Below are 12,746 nucleotides of genomic sequence, written 5' to 3'. Positions count from 1 at the left end.
GCTGCAGACCAGCTGAGTGAGTGGGTGCACTTGCAGTTTTAAAAGCAAGTGAAGAATGCGGGCATTGATCCCACTACCTCAAGCATGCACTCTGCCATTTGAGCTAATCGCCCGGGCGGTGAGCTGGCCATGCTTTGACTTCTTCCGCAGTGGATCCTGAGTAGCCACGCTCCAGGATGTGCAGAAAATCCTCTCATCCGTCGGACGGCTGAGACCAAACATTGCTGATGCCTGTCTCGCTGAAACAACCAACTTGTCGGAGGAGCAGCAGCGGCAGCTGGTGGACTCAGGCGAGGCGGAAGGCCACATGGACGAGGAAAGAAGTGCTGAGGAGATGGCAATTGCTGATTGGAGGTCGAAACGACTTCAACCTTGGCGCAGCCACCACGAGCGTGAGGTGACGTCGGGTGGCCCCGCCTGACTGATAGAAGACTTAATTTGGTTGCAGTGAGCACAAAGTGCTTTCATGCGTTTGTGTTGAAAAAAAGGCACCCTGCTGGCCGTCAGCTGCAGCACGGAGACAGCTGGCTCGTTGCAGAGGGGGAAGGGCGTGTGCTGATGTGTCCTGAAAGCGGTGTCGCGTTTTCAGCTCATCTGTGTTGCTGTGGCCCGCGTGCTGGTGAATGCTCACTCTTTCCAAAAACGCAGCCGAGGCTCCTTCGAGCCGGAATTGAACCGGCGACCTAAGGATGACAGATTTGCGACACACTACAGTCCTCCGCTCTACCAGCTGAGCTATCGAAGGAGAGCCCAGCAGTGGCTCTCCCTTGCTGATACTTTGCCGCACTCCTCCACTAATGTGACGCCGTTGCCTCCCTGAAAATCTGTCACTCTGGGAGATCCTGAGCCAATGGCTGATCTCCACAGCTTCGGCCAGTGCTGGCATGAAGAAATCGTCTTGAGTGCTGATCCGAAACTGCCAGATTCTGCCGGTACAGTACCTGACTCGCAGCTTCATGTACATGTCAGGTTAGGGTTTGGGCCGCAGCTTACCGACTGGTTCAAGTTGCCTCCAAACACGTCCAGGACGTGCCCGCTGACCTCAGGCAGCTCACCCACCACCTGTATGATCCTTTCAAGGAGCTGACTTTCACCCGCAGGCGTTTGCCTTCGCTGCGCAGCTCGACTTTCTTCCTACGCTGCACCCTGAAACAGCAGGACCTGCCTGTCGCTCACGCTTGAAGCTTTTGATCTTTCGGGACCACTCTCAGGGAGGCGGCGTACGCAAACGGTAATCCGTCTGCTGCAGACCAGCTGAGTGAGTGGGTGCACTTGCAGTTTTAAAAGCAAGTGAAGAATGCGGGCATTGATCCCACTACCTCAAGCATGCACTCTGCCATTTGAGCTAATCGCCCGGGCGGTGAGCTGGCCATGCTTTGACTTCTTCCGCAGTGGATCCTGAGTAGCCACGCTCCAGGATGTGCAGAAAATCCTCTCATCCGTCGGACGGCTGAGACCAAACATTGCTGATGCCTGTCTCGCTGAAACAACCAACTTGTCGGAGGAGCAGCAGCGGCAGCTGGTGGACCCAGGCGAGGCGGAAGGCCACATGGACGAGGAAAGAAGTGCTGAGGAGATGGCAATTGCTGATTGGAGGTCGAAACGACTTCAACCTTGGCGCAGCCACCACGAGCGTGAGGTGACGTCGGGTGGCCCCGCCTGACTGATAGAAGACTTAATTTGGTTGCAGTGAGCACAAAGTGCTTTCATGCGTTTGTGTTGAAAAAAAGGCACCCTGCTGGCCGTCAGCTGCAGCACGGAGACAGCTGGCTCGTTGCAGAGGGGGAAGGGCGTGTGCTGATGTGTCCTGAAAGCGGTGTCGCGTTTTCAGCTCATCTGTGTTGCTGTGGCCCGCGTGCTGGTGAATGCTCACTCTTTCCAAAAACGCAGCCGAGGCTCCTTCGAGCCGGAATTGAACCGGCGACCTAAGGATGACAGATTTGCGACACACTACAGTCCTCCGCTCTACCAGCTGAGCTATCGAAGGAGAGCCCAGCAGTGGCTCTCCCTTGCTGATACTTTGCCGCACTCCTCCACTAATGTGACGCCGTTGCCTCCCTGAAAATCTGTCACTCTGGGAGATCCTGAGCCAATGGCTGATCTCCACAGCTTCGGCCAGTGCTGGCATGAAGAAATCGTCTTGAGTGCTGATCCGAAACTGCCAGATTCTGCCGGTACAGTACCTGACTCGCAGCTTCATGTACATGTCAGGTTAGGGTTTGGGCCGCAGCTTACCGACTGGTTCAAGTTGCCTCCAAACACGTCCAGGACGTGCCCGCTGACCTCAGGCAGCTCACCCACCACCTGTATGATCCTTTCAAGGAGCTGACTTTCACCCGCAGGCGTTTGCCTTCGCTGCGCAGCTCGACTTTCTTCCTACGCTGCACCCTGAAACAGCAGGACCTGCCTGTCGCTCACGCTTGAAGCTTTTGATCTTTCGGGACCACTCTCAGGGAGGCGGCGTACGCAAACGGTAATCCGTCTGCTGCAGACCAGCTGAGTGAGTGGGTGCACTTGCAGTTTTAAAAGCAAGTGAAGAATGCGGGCATTGATCCCACTACCTCAAGCATGCACTCTGCCATTTGAGCTAATCGCCCGGGCGGTGAGCTGGCCATGCTTTGACTTCTTCCGCAGTGGATCCTGAGTAGCCACGCTCCAGGATGTGCAGAAAATCCTCTCATCCGTCGGACGGCTGAGACCAAACATTGCTGATGCCTGTCTCGCTGAAACAACCAACTTGTCGGAGGAGCAGCAGCGGCAGCTGGTGGACTCAGGCGAGGCGGAAGGCCACATGGACGAGGAAAGAAGTGCTGAGGAGATGGCAATTGCTGATTGGAGGTCGAAACGACTTCAACCTTGGCGCAGCCACCACGAGCGTGAGGTGACGTCGGGTGGCCCCGCCTGACTGATAGAAGACTTAATTTGGTTGCAGTGAGCACAAAGTGCTTTCATGCGTTTGTGTTGAAAAAAAGGCACCCTGCTGGCCGTCAGCTGCAGCACGGAGACAGCTGGCTCGTTGCAGAGGGGGAAGGGCGTGTGCTGATGTGTCCTGAAAGCGGTGTCGCGTTTTCAGCTCATCTGTGTTGCTGTGGCCCGCGTGCTGGTGAATGCTCACTCTTTCCAAAAACGCAGCCGAGGCTCCTTCGAGCCGGAATTGAACCGGCGACCTAAGGATGACAGATTTGCGACACACTACAGTCCTCCGCTCTACCAGCTGAGCTATCGAAGGAGAGCCCAGCAGTGGCTCTCCCTTGCTGATACTTTGCCGCACTCCTCCACTAATGTGACGCCGTTGCCTCCCTGAAAATCTGTCACTCTGGGAGATCCTGAGCCAATGGCTGATCTCCACAGCTTCGGCCAGTGCTGGCATGAAGAAATCGTCTTGAGTGCTGATCCGAAACTGCCAGATTCTGCCGGTACAGTACCTGACTCGCAGCTTCATGTACATGTCAGGTTAGGGTTTGGGCCGCAGCTTACCGACTGGTTCAAGTTGCCTCCAAACACGTCCAGGACGTGCCCGCTGACCTCAGGCAGCTCACCCACCACCTGTATGATCCTTTCAAGGAGCTGACTTTCACCCGCAGGCGTTTGCCTTCGCTGCGCAGCTCGACTTTCTTCCTACGCTGCACCCTGAAACAGCAGGACCTGCCTGTCGCTCACGCTTGAAGCTTTTGATCTTTCGGGACCACTCTCAGGGAGGCGGCGTACGCAAACGGTAATCCGTCTGCTGCAGACCAGCTGAGTGAGTGGGTGCACTTGCAGTTTTAAAAGCAAGTGAAGAATGCGGGCATTGATCCCACTACCTCAAGCATGCACTCTGCCATTTGAGCTAATCGCCCGGGCAGTGAGCTGGCCATGCTTTGACTTCTTCCGCAGTGGATCCTGAGTAGCCACGCTCCAGGATGTGCAGAAAATCCTCTCATCCGTCGGACGGCTGAGACCAAACATTGCTGATGCCTGTCTCGCTGAAACAACCAACTTGTCGGAGGAGCAGCAGCGGCAGCTGGTGGACTCAGGCGAGGCGGAAGGCCACATGGACGAGGAAAGAAGTGCTGAGGAGATGGCAATTGCTGATTGGAGGTCGAAACGACTTCAACCTTGGCGCAGCCACCACGAGCGTGAGGTGACGTCGGGTGGCCCCGCCTGACTGATAGAAGACTTAATTTGGTTGCAGTGAGCACAAAGTGCTTTCATGCGTTTGTGTTGAAAAAAAGGCACCCTGCTGGCCGTCAGCTGCAGCACGGAGACAGCTGGCTCGTTGCAGAGGGGGAAGGGCGTGTGCTGATGTGTCCTGAAAGCGGTGTCGCGTTTTCAGCTCATCTGTGTTGCTGTGGCCCGCGTGCTGGTGAATGCTCACTCTTTCCAAAAACGCAGCCGAGGCTCCTTCGAGCCGGAATTGAACCGGCGACCTAAGGATGACAGATTTGCGACACACTACAGTCCTCCGCTCTACCAGCTGAGCTATCGAAGGAGAGCCCAGCAGTGGCTCTCCCTTGCTGATACTTTGCCGCACTCCTCCACTAATGTGACGCCGTTGCCTCCCTGAAAATCTGTCACTCTGGGAGATCCTGAGCCAATGGCTGATCTCCACAGCTTCGGCCAGTGCTGGCATGAAGAAATCGTCTTGAGTGCTGATCCGAAACTGCCAGATTCTGCCGGTACAGTACCTGACTCGCAGCTTCATGTACATGTCAGGTTAGGGTTTGGGCCGCAGCTTACCGACTGGTTCAAGTTGCCTCCAAACACGTCCAGGACGTGCCCGCTGACCTCAGGCAGCTCACCCACCACCTGTATGATCCTTTCAAGGAGCTGACTTTCACCCGCAGGCGTTTGCCTTCGCTGCGCAGCTCGACTTTCTTCCTACGCTGCACCCTGAAACAGCAGGACCTGCCTGTCGCTCACGCTTGAAGCTTTTGATCTTTCGGGACCACTCTCAGGGAGGCGGCGTACGCAAACGGTAATCCGTCTGCTGCAGACCAGCTGAGTGAGTGGGTGCACTTGCAGTTTTAAAAGCAAGTGAAGAATGCGGGCATTGATCCCACTACCTCAAGCATGCACTCTGCCATTTGAGCTAATCGCCCGGGCGGTGAGCTGGCCATGCTTTGACTTCTTCCGCAGTGGATCCTGAGTAGCCACGCTCCAGGATGTGCAGAAAATCCTCTCATCCGTCGGACGGCTGAGACCAAACATTGCTGATGCCTGTCTCGCTGAAACAACCAACTTGTCGGAGGAGCAGCAGCGGCAGCTGGTGGACTCAGGCGAGGCGGAAGGCCACATGGACGAGGAAAGAAGTGCTGAGGAGATGGCAATTGCTGATTGGAGGTCGAAACGACTTCAACCTTGGCGCAGCCACCACGAGCGTGAGGTGACGTCGGGTGGCCCCGCCTGACTGATAGAAGACTTAATTTGGTTGCAGTGAGCACAAAGTGCTTTCATGCGTTTGTGTTGAAAAAAAGGCACCCTGCTGGCCGTCAGCTGCAGCACGGAGACAGCTGGCTCGTTGCAGAGGGGGAAGGGCGTGTGCTGATGTGTCCTGAAAGCGGTGTCGCGTTTTCAGCTCATCTGTGTTGCTGTGGCCCGCGTGCTGGTGAATGCTCACTCTTTCCAAAAACGCAGCCGAGGCTCCTTCGAGCCGGAATTGAACCGGCGACCTAAGGATGACAGATTTGCGACACACTACAGTCCTCCGCTCTACCAGCTGAGCTATCGAAGGAGAGCCCAGCAGTGGCTCTCCCTTGCTGATACTTTGCCGCACTCCTCCACTAATGTGACGCCGTTGCCTCCCTGAAAATCTGTCACTCTGGGAGATCCTGAGCCAATGGCTGATCTCCACAGCTTCGGCCAGTGCTGGCATGAAGAAATCGTCTTGAGTGCTGATCCGAAACTGCCAGATTCTGCCGGTACAGTACCTGACTCGCAGCTTCATGTACATGTCAGGTTAGGGTTTGGGCCGCAGCTTACCGACTGGTTCAAGTTGCCTCCAAACACGTCCAGGACGTGCCCGCTGACCTCAGGCAGCTCACCCACCACCTGTATGATCCTTTCAAGGAGCTGACTTTCACCCGCAGGCGTTTGCCTTCGCTGCGCAGCTCGACTTTCTTCCTACGCTGCACCCTGAAACAGCAGGACCTGCCTGTCGCTCACGCTTGAAGCTTTTGATCTTTCGGGACCACTCTCAGGGAGGCGGCGTACGCAAACGGTAATCCGTCTGCTGCAGACCAGCTGAGTGAGTGGGTGCACTTGCAGTTTTAAAAGCAAGTGAAGAATGCGGGCATTGATCCCACTACCTCAAGCATGCACTCTGCCATTTGAGCTAATCGCCCGGGCGGTGAGCTGGCCATGCTTTGACTTCTTCCGCAGTGGATCCTGAGTAGCCACGCTCCAGGATGTGCAGAAAATCCTCTCATCCGTCGGACGGCTGAGACCAAACATTGCTGATGCCTGTCTCGCTGAAACAACCAACTTGTCGGAGGAGCAGCAGCGGCAGCTGGTGGACCCAGGCGAGGCGGAAGGCCACATGGACGAGGAAAGAAGTGCTGAGGAGATGGCAATTGCTGATTGGAGGTCGAAACGACTTCAACCTTGGCGCAGCCACCACGAGCGTGAGGTGACGTCGGGTGGCCCCGCCTGACTGATAGAAGACTTAATTTGGTTGCAGTGAGCACAAAGTGCTTTCATGCGTTTGTGTTGAAAAAAAGGCACCCTGCTGGCCGTCAGCTGCAGCACGGAGACAGCTGGCTCGTTGCAGAGGGGGAAGGGCGTGTGCTGATGTGTCCTGAAAGCGGTGTCGCGTTTTCAGCTCATCTGTGTTGCTGTGGCCCGCGTGCTGGTGAATGCTCACTCTTTCCAAAAACGCAGCCGAGGCTCCTTCGAGCCGGAATTGAACCGGCGACCTAAGGATGACAGATTTGCGACACACTACAGTCCTCCGCTCTACCAGCTGAGCTATCGAAGGAGAGCCCAGCAGTGGCTCTCCCTTGCTGATACTTTGCCGCACTCCTCCACTAATGTGACGCCGTTGCCTCCCTGAAAATCTGTCACTCTGGGAGATCCTGAGCCAATGGCTGATCTCCACAGCTTCGGCCAGTGCTGGCATGAAGAAATCGTCTTGAGTGCTGATCCGAAACTGCCAGATTCTGCCGGTACAGTACCTGACTCGCAGCTTCATGTACATGTCAGGTTAGGGTTTGGGCCGCAGCTTACCGACTGGTTCAAGTTGCCTCCAAACACGTCCAGGACGTGCCCGCTGACCTCAGGCAGCTCACCCACCACCTGTATGATCCTTTCAAGGAGCTGACTTTCACCCGCAGGCGTTTGCCTTCGCTGCGCAGCTCGACTTTCTTCCTACGCTGCACCCTGAAACAGCAGGACCTGCCTGTCGCTCACGCTTGAAGCTTTTGATCTTTCGGGACCACTCTCAGGGAGGCGGCGTACGCAAACGGTAATCCGTCTGCTGCAGACCAGCTGAGTGAGTGGGTGCACTTGCAGTTTTAAAAGCAAGTGAAGAATGCGGGCATTGATCCCACTACCTCAAGCATGCACTCTGCCATTTGAGCTAATCGCCCGGGCGGTGAGCTGGCCATGCTTTGACTTCTTCCGCAGTGGATCCTGAGTAGCCACGCTCCAGGATGTGCAGAAAATCCTCTCATCCGTCGGACGGCTGAGACCAAACATTGCTGATGCCTGTCTCGCTGAAACAACCAACTTGTCGGAGGAGCAGCAGCGGCAGCTGGTGGACTCAGGCGAGGCGGAAGGCCACATGGACGAGGAAAGAAGTGCTGAGGAGATGGCAATTGCTGATTGGAGGTCGAAACGACTTCAACCTTGGCGCAGCCACCACGAGCGTGAGGTGACGTCGGGTGGCCCCGCCTGACTGATAGAAGACTTAATTTGGTTGCAGTGAGCACAAAGTGCTTTCATGCGTTTGTGTTGAAAAAAAGGCACCCTGCTGGCCGTCAGCTGCAGCACGGAGACAGCTGGCTCGTTGCAGAGGGGGAAGGGCGTGTGCTGATGTGTCCTGAAAGCGGTGTCGCGTTTTCAGCTCATCTGTGTTGCTGTGGCCCGCGTGCTGGTGAATGCTCACTCTTTCCAAAAACGCAGCCGAGGCTCCTTCGAGCCGGAATTGAACCGGCGACCTAAGGATGACAGATTTGCGACACACTACAGTCCTCCGCTCTACCAGCTGAGCTATCGAAGGAGAGCCCAGCAGTGGCTCTCCCTTGCTGATACTTTGCCGCACTCCTCCACTAATGTGACGCCGTTGCCTCCCTGAAAATCTGTCACTCTGGGAGATCCTGAGCCAATGGCTGATCTCCACAGCTTCGGCCAGTGCTGGCATGAAGAAATCGTCTTGAGTGCTGATCCGAAACTGCCAGATTCTGCCGGTACAGTACCTGACTCGCAGCTTCATGTACATGTCAGGTTAGGGTTTGGGCCGCAGCTTACCGACTGGTTCAAGTTGCCTCCAAACACGTCCAGGACGTGCCCGCTGACCTCAGGCAGCTCACCCACCACCTGTATGATCCTTTCAAGGAGCTGACTTTCACCCGCAGGCGTTTGCCTTCGCTGCGCAGCTCGACTTTCTTCCTACGCTGCACCCTGAAACAGCAGGACCTGCCTGTCGCTCACGCTTGAAGCTTTTGATCTTTCGGGACCACTCTCAGGGAGGCGGCGTACGCAAACGGTAATCCGTCTGCTGCAGACCAGCTGAGTGAGTGGGTGCACTTGCAGTTTTAAAAGCAAGTGAAGAATGCGGGCATTGATCCCACTACCTCAAGCATGCACTCTGCCATTTGAGCTAATCGCCCGGGCGGTGAGCTGGCCATGCTTTGACTTCTTCCGCAGTGGATCCTGAGTAGCCACGCTCCAGGATGTGCAGAAAATCCTCTCATCCGTCGGACGGCTGAGACCAAACATTGCTGATGCCTGTCTCGCTGAAACAACCAACTTGTCGGAGGAGCAGCAGCGGCAGCTGGTGGACCCAGGCGAGGCGGAAGGCCACATGGACGAGGAAAGAAGTGCTGAGGAGATGGCAATTGCTGATTGGAGGTCGAAACGACTTCAACCTTGGCGCAGCCACCACGAGCGTGAGGTGACGTCGGGTGGCCCCGCCTGACTGATAGAAGACTTAATTTGGTTGCAGTGAGCACAAAGTGCTTTCATGCGTTTGTGTTGAAAAAAAGGCACCCTGCTGGCCGTCAGCTGCAGCACGGAGACAGCTGGCTCGTTGCAGAGGGGGAAGGGCGTGTGCTGATGTGTCCTGAAAGCGGTGTCGCGTTTTCAGCTCATCTGTGTTGCTGTGGCCCGCGTGCTGGTGAATGCTCACTCTTTCCAAAAACGCAGCCGAGGCTCCTTCGAGCCGGAATTGAACCGGCGACCTAAGGATGACAGATTTGCGACACACTACAGTCCTCCGCTCTACCAGCTGAGCTATCGAAGGAGAGCCCAGCAGTGGCTCTCCCTTGCTGATACTTTGCCGCACTCCTCCACTAATGTGACGCCGTTGCCTCCCTGAAAATCTGTCACTCTGGGAGATCCTGAGCCAATGGCTGATCTCCACAGCTTCGGCCAGTGCTGGCATGAAGAAATCGTCTTGAGTGCTGATCCGAAACTGCCAGATTCTGCCGGTACAGTACCTGACTCGCAGCTTCATGTACATGTCAGGTTAGGGTTTGGGCCGCAGCTTACCGACTGGTTCAAGTTGCCTCCAAACACGTCCAGGACGTGCCCGCTGACCTCAGGCAGCTCACCCACCACCTGTATGATCCTTTCAAGGAGCTGACTTTCACCCGCAGGCGTTTGCCTTCGCTGCGCAGCTCGACTTTCTTCCTACGCTGCACCCTGAAACAGCAGGACCTGCCTGTCGCTCACGCTTGAAGCTTTTGATCTTTCGGGACCACTCTCAGGGAGGCGGCGTACGCAAACGGTAATCCGTCTGCTGCAGACCAGCTGAGTGAGTGGGTGCACTTGCAGTTTTAAAAGCAAGTGAAGAATGCGGGCATTGATCCCACTACCTCAAGCATGCACTCTGCCATTTGAGCTAATCGCCCGGGCGGTGAGCTGGCCATGCTTTGACTTCTTCCGCAGTGGATCCTGAGTAGCCACGCTCCAGGATGTGCAGAAAATCCTCTCATCCGTCGGACGGCTGAGACCAAACATTGCTGATGCCTGTCTCGCTGAAACAACCAACTTGTCGGAGGAGCAGCAGCGGCAGCTGGTGGACTCAGGCGAGGCGGAAGGCCACATGGACGAGGAAAGAAGTGCTGAGGAGATGGCAATTGCTGATTGGAGGTCGAAACGACTTCAACCTTGGCGCAGCCACCACGAGCGTGAGGTGACGTCGGGTGGCCCCGCCTGACTGATAGAAGACTTAATTTGGTTGCAGTGAGCACAAAGTGCTTTCATGCGTTTGTGTTGAAAAAAAGGCACCCTGCTGGCCGTCAGCTGCAGCACGGAGACAGCTGGCTCGTTGCAGAGGGGGAAGGGCGTGTGCTGATGTGTCCTGAAAGCGGTGTCGCGTTTTCAGCTCATCTGTGTTGCTGTGGCCCGCGTGCTGGTGAATGCTCACTCTTTCCAAAAACGCAGCCGAGGCTCCTTCGAGCCGGAATTGAACCGGCGACCTAAGGATGACAGATTTGCGACACACTACAGTCCTCCGCTCTACCAGCTGAGCTATCGAAGGAGAGCCCAGCAGTGGCTCTCCCTTGCTGATACTTTGCCGCACTCCTCCACTAATGTCACGCTGTTGTCTCCCTGAAAATCTGTCACTCTGGGAGATCCTGAGCCACTGGCTGATCTCCACAGCTTCGGCCAGTGCTGGCATGAAGAAATCGTCTTGAGTGCTGATCCGAAACTGCCAGATTCTGCCGGTACAGTACCTGACTCGCAGCTTCATGTACATGTCAGGTTAGGGTTTGGGCCGCAGCTTACCGACTGGTTCAAGTTGCCTCCAAACACGTCCAGGACATGCCCGCTGACCTCAGGCAGCTCACCCACCACCTGTATGATCCTTTCAAGGAGCTGACTTTCACCCGCAGGCGTTTGCCTTCGCTGCGCAGCTCGACTTTCTTCCTACGCTGCACCCTGAAACAGCAGGACCTGCCTGTCGCTCACGCTTGAAGCTTTTGATCTTTCGGGACCACTCTCAGGGAGGCGGCGTACGCAAACGGTAATCCGTCTGCTGCAGACCAGCTGAGTGAGTGGGTGCACTTGCAGTTTTAAAAGCAAGTGAAGAATGCGGGCATTGATCCCACTACCTCAAGCATGCACTCTGCCATTTGAGCTAATCGCCCGGGCGGTGAGCTGGCCATGCTTTGACTTCTTCCGCAGTGGATCCTGAGTAGCCACGCTCCAGGATGTGCAGAAAATCCTCTCATCCGTCGGACGGCTGAGACCAAACATTGCTGATGCCTGTCTCGCTGAAACAACCAACTTGTCGGAGGAGCAGCAGCGGCAGCTGGTGGACCCAGGCGAGGCGGAAGGCCACATGGACGAGGAAAGAAGTGCTGAGGAGATGGCAATTGCTGATTGGAGGTCGAAACGACTTCAACCTTGGCGCAGCCACCACGAGCGTGAGGTGACGTCGGGTGGCCCCGCCTGACTGATAGAAGACTTAATTTGGTTGCAGTGAGCACAAAGTGCTTTCATGCGTTTGTGTTGAAAAAAAGGCACCCTGCTGGCCGTCAGCTGCAGCACGGAGACAGCTGGCTCGTTGCAGAGGGGGAAGGGCGTGTGCTGATGTGTCCTGAAAGCGGTGTCGCGTTTTCAGCTCATCTGTGTTGCTGTGGCCCGCGTGCTGGTGAATGCTCACTCTTTCCAAAAACGCAGCCGAGGCTCCTTCGAGCCGGAATTGAACCGGCGACCTAAGGATGACAGATTTGCGACACACTACAGTCCTCCGCTCTACCAGCTGAGCTATCGAAGGAGAGCCCAGCAGTGGCTCTCCCTTGCTGATACTTTGCCGCACTCCTCCACTAATGTGACGCCGTTGCCTCCCTGAAAATCTGTCACTCTGGGAGATCCTGAGCCAATGGCTGATCTCCACAGCTTCGGCCAGTGCTGGCATGAAGAAATCGTCTTGAGTGCTGATCCGAAACTGCCAGATTCTGCCGGTACAGTACCTGACTCGCAGCTTCATGTACATGTCAGGTTAGGGTTTGGGCCGCAGCTTACCGACTGGTTCAAGTTGCCTCCAAACACGTCCAGGACGTGCCCGCTGACCTCAGGCAGCTCACCCACCACCTGTATGATCCTTTCAAGGAGCTGACTTTCACCCGCAGGCGTTTGCCTTCGCTGCGCAGCTCGACTTTCTTCCTACGCTGCACCCTGAAACAGCAGGACCTGCCTGTCGCTCACGCTTGAAGCTTTTGATCTTTCGGGACCACTCTCAGGGAGGCGGCGTACGCAAACGGTAATCCGTCTGCTGCAGACCAGCTGAGTGAGTGGGTGCACTTGCAGTTTTAAAAGCAAGTGAAGAATGCGGGCATTGATCCCACTACCTCAAGCATGCACTCTGCCATTTGAGCTAATCGCCCGGGCGGTGAGCTGGCCATGCTTTGACTTCTTCCGCAGTGGATCCTGAGTAGCCACGCTCCAGGATGTGCAGAAAATCCTCTCATCCGTCGGACGGCTGAGACCAAACATTGCTGATGCCTGTCTCGCTGAAACAACCAACTTGTCGGAGGAGCAGCAGCGGCAGCTGGTGGACCCAGGCGAGGCGGAAGGCCACATGGACGAGGAAAGAAGTG

At 56.0% G+C, this 12,746-nt stretch overlaps 10 non-coding genes across 10 annotated transcripts; all 10 read right to left on the bottom strand.

Annotated features, from left to right (window-relative positions):
- Window positions 1-655: 655 nt before the first annotated feature.
- trnay-gua (transfer RNA tyrosine (anticodon GUA)) lies at window positions 656-745 on the bottom strand. The gene is given in 2 exon segments: window positions 656-691; window positions 709-745. It is a non-coding gene; the product is annotated as a tRNA-Tyr (tRNA).
- A 1,152-nt stretch (window positions 746-1,897) lies between these two features.
- trnay-gua (transfer RNA tyrosine (anticodon GUA)) lies at window positions 1,898-1,987 on the bottom strand. The gene is given in 2 exon segments: window positions 1,898-1,933; window positions 1,951-1,987. It is a non-coding gene; the product is annotated as a tRNA-Tyr (tRNA).
- Window positions 1,988-3,139: 1,152 nt separating this feature from the next.
- On the bottom strand, window positions 3,140-3,229 carry trnay-gua (transfer RNA tyrosine (anticodon GUA)). Its single transcript is given in 2 exon segments — window positions 3,140-3,175; window positions 3,193-3,229. It is a non-coding gene; the product is annotated as a tRNA-Tyr (tRNA).
- Window positions 3,230-4,381: 1,152 nt separating this feature from the next.
- On the bottom strand, window positions 4,382-4,471 carry trnay-gua (transfer RNA tyrosine (anticodon GUA)). The gene is given in 2 exon segments: window positions 4,382-4,417; window positions 4,435-4,471. It is a non-coding gene; the product is annotated as a tRNA-Tyr (tRNA).
- A 1,152-nt stretch (window positions 4,472-5,623) lies between these two features.
- On the bottom strand, window positions 5,624-5,713 carry trnay-gua (transfer RNA tyrosine (anticodon GUA)). The gene is given in 2 exon segments: window positions 5,624-5,659; window positions 5,677-5,713. It is a non-coding gene; the product is annotated as a tRNA-Tyr (tRNA).
- Window positions 5,714-6,865: 1,152 nt separating this feature from the next.
- Window positions 6,866-6,955, bottom strand: trnay-gua (transfer RNA tyrosine (anticodon GUA)). Its single transcript is given in 2 exon segments — window positions 6,866-6,901; window positions 6,919-6,955. It is a non-coding gene; the product is annotated as a tRNA-Tyr (tRNA).
- Window positions 6,956-8,107: 1,152 nt separating this feature from the next.
- On the bottom strand, window positions 8,108-8,197 carry trnay-gua (transfer RNA tyrosine (anticodon GUA)). Its single transcript is given in 2 exon segments — window positions 8,108-8,143; window positions 8,161-8,197. It is a non-coding gene; the product is annotated as a tRNA-Tyr (tRNA).
- A 1,152-nt stretch (window positions 8,198-9,349) lies between these two features.
- On the bottom strand, window positions 9,350-9,439 carry trnay-gua (transfer RNA tyrosine (anticodon GUA)). Its single transcript is given in 2 exon segments — window positions 9,350-9,385; window positions 9,403-9,439. It is a non-coding gene; the product is annotated as a tRNA-Tyr (tRNA).
- A 1,152-nt stretch (window positions 9,440-10,591) lies between these two features.
- Window positions 10,592-10,681, bottom strand: trnay-gua (transfer RNA tyrosine (anticodon GUA)). The gene is given in 2 exon segments: window positions 10,592-10,627; window positions 10,645-10,681. It is a non-coding gene; the product is annotated as a tRNA-Tyr (tRNA).
- A 1,152-nt stretch (window positions 10,682-11,833) lies between these two features.
- On the bottom strand, window positions 11,834-11,923 carry trnay-gua (transfer RNA tyrosine (anticodon GUA)). Its single transcript is given in 2 exon segments — window positions 11,834-11,869; window positions 11,887-11,923. It is a non-coding gene; the product is annotated as a tRNA-Tyr (tRNA).
- Window positions 11,924-12,746: the final 823 nt, after the last annotated feature.

This window comes from Chiloscyllium plagiosum, unplaced genomic scaffold (assembly GCF_037043375.1).
Source record: "Chiloscyllium plagiosum isolate Xiang-an unplaced genomic scaffold, Cpla_swu_hap1 HiC_scaffold_4, whole genome shotgun sequence".
NCBI lineage: Eukaryota > Metazoa > Chordata > Chondrichthyes > Orectolobiformes > Hemiscylliidae > Chiloscyllium > Chiloscyllium plagiosum.
Note: the sequence above shows the minus strand (reverse complement) of the source record. Positions and strands in the feature narration are given on the sequence as shown.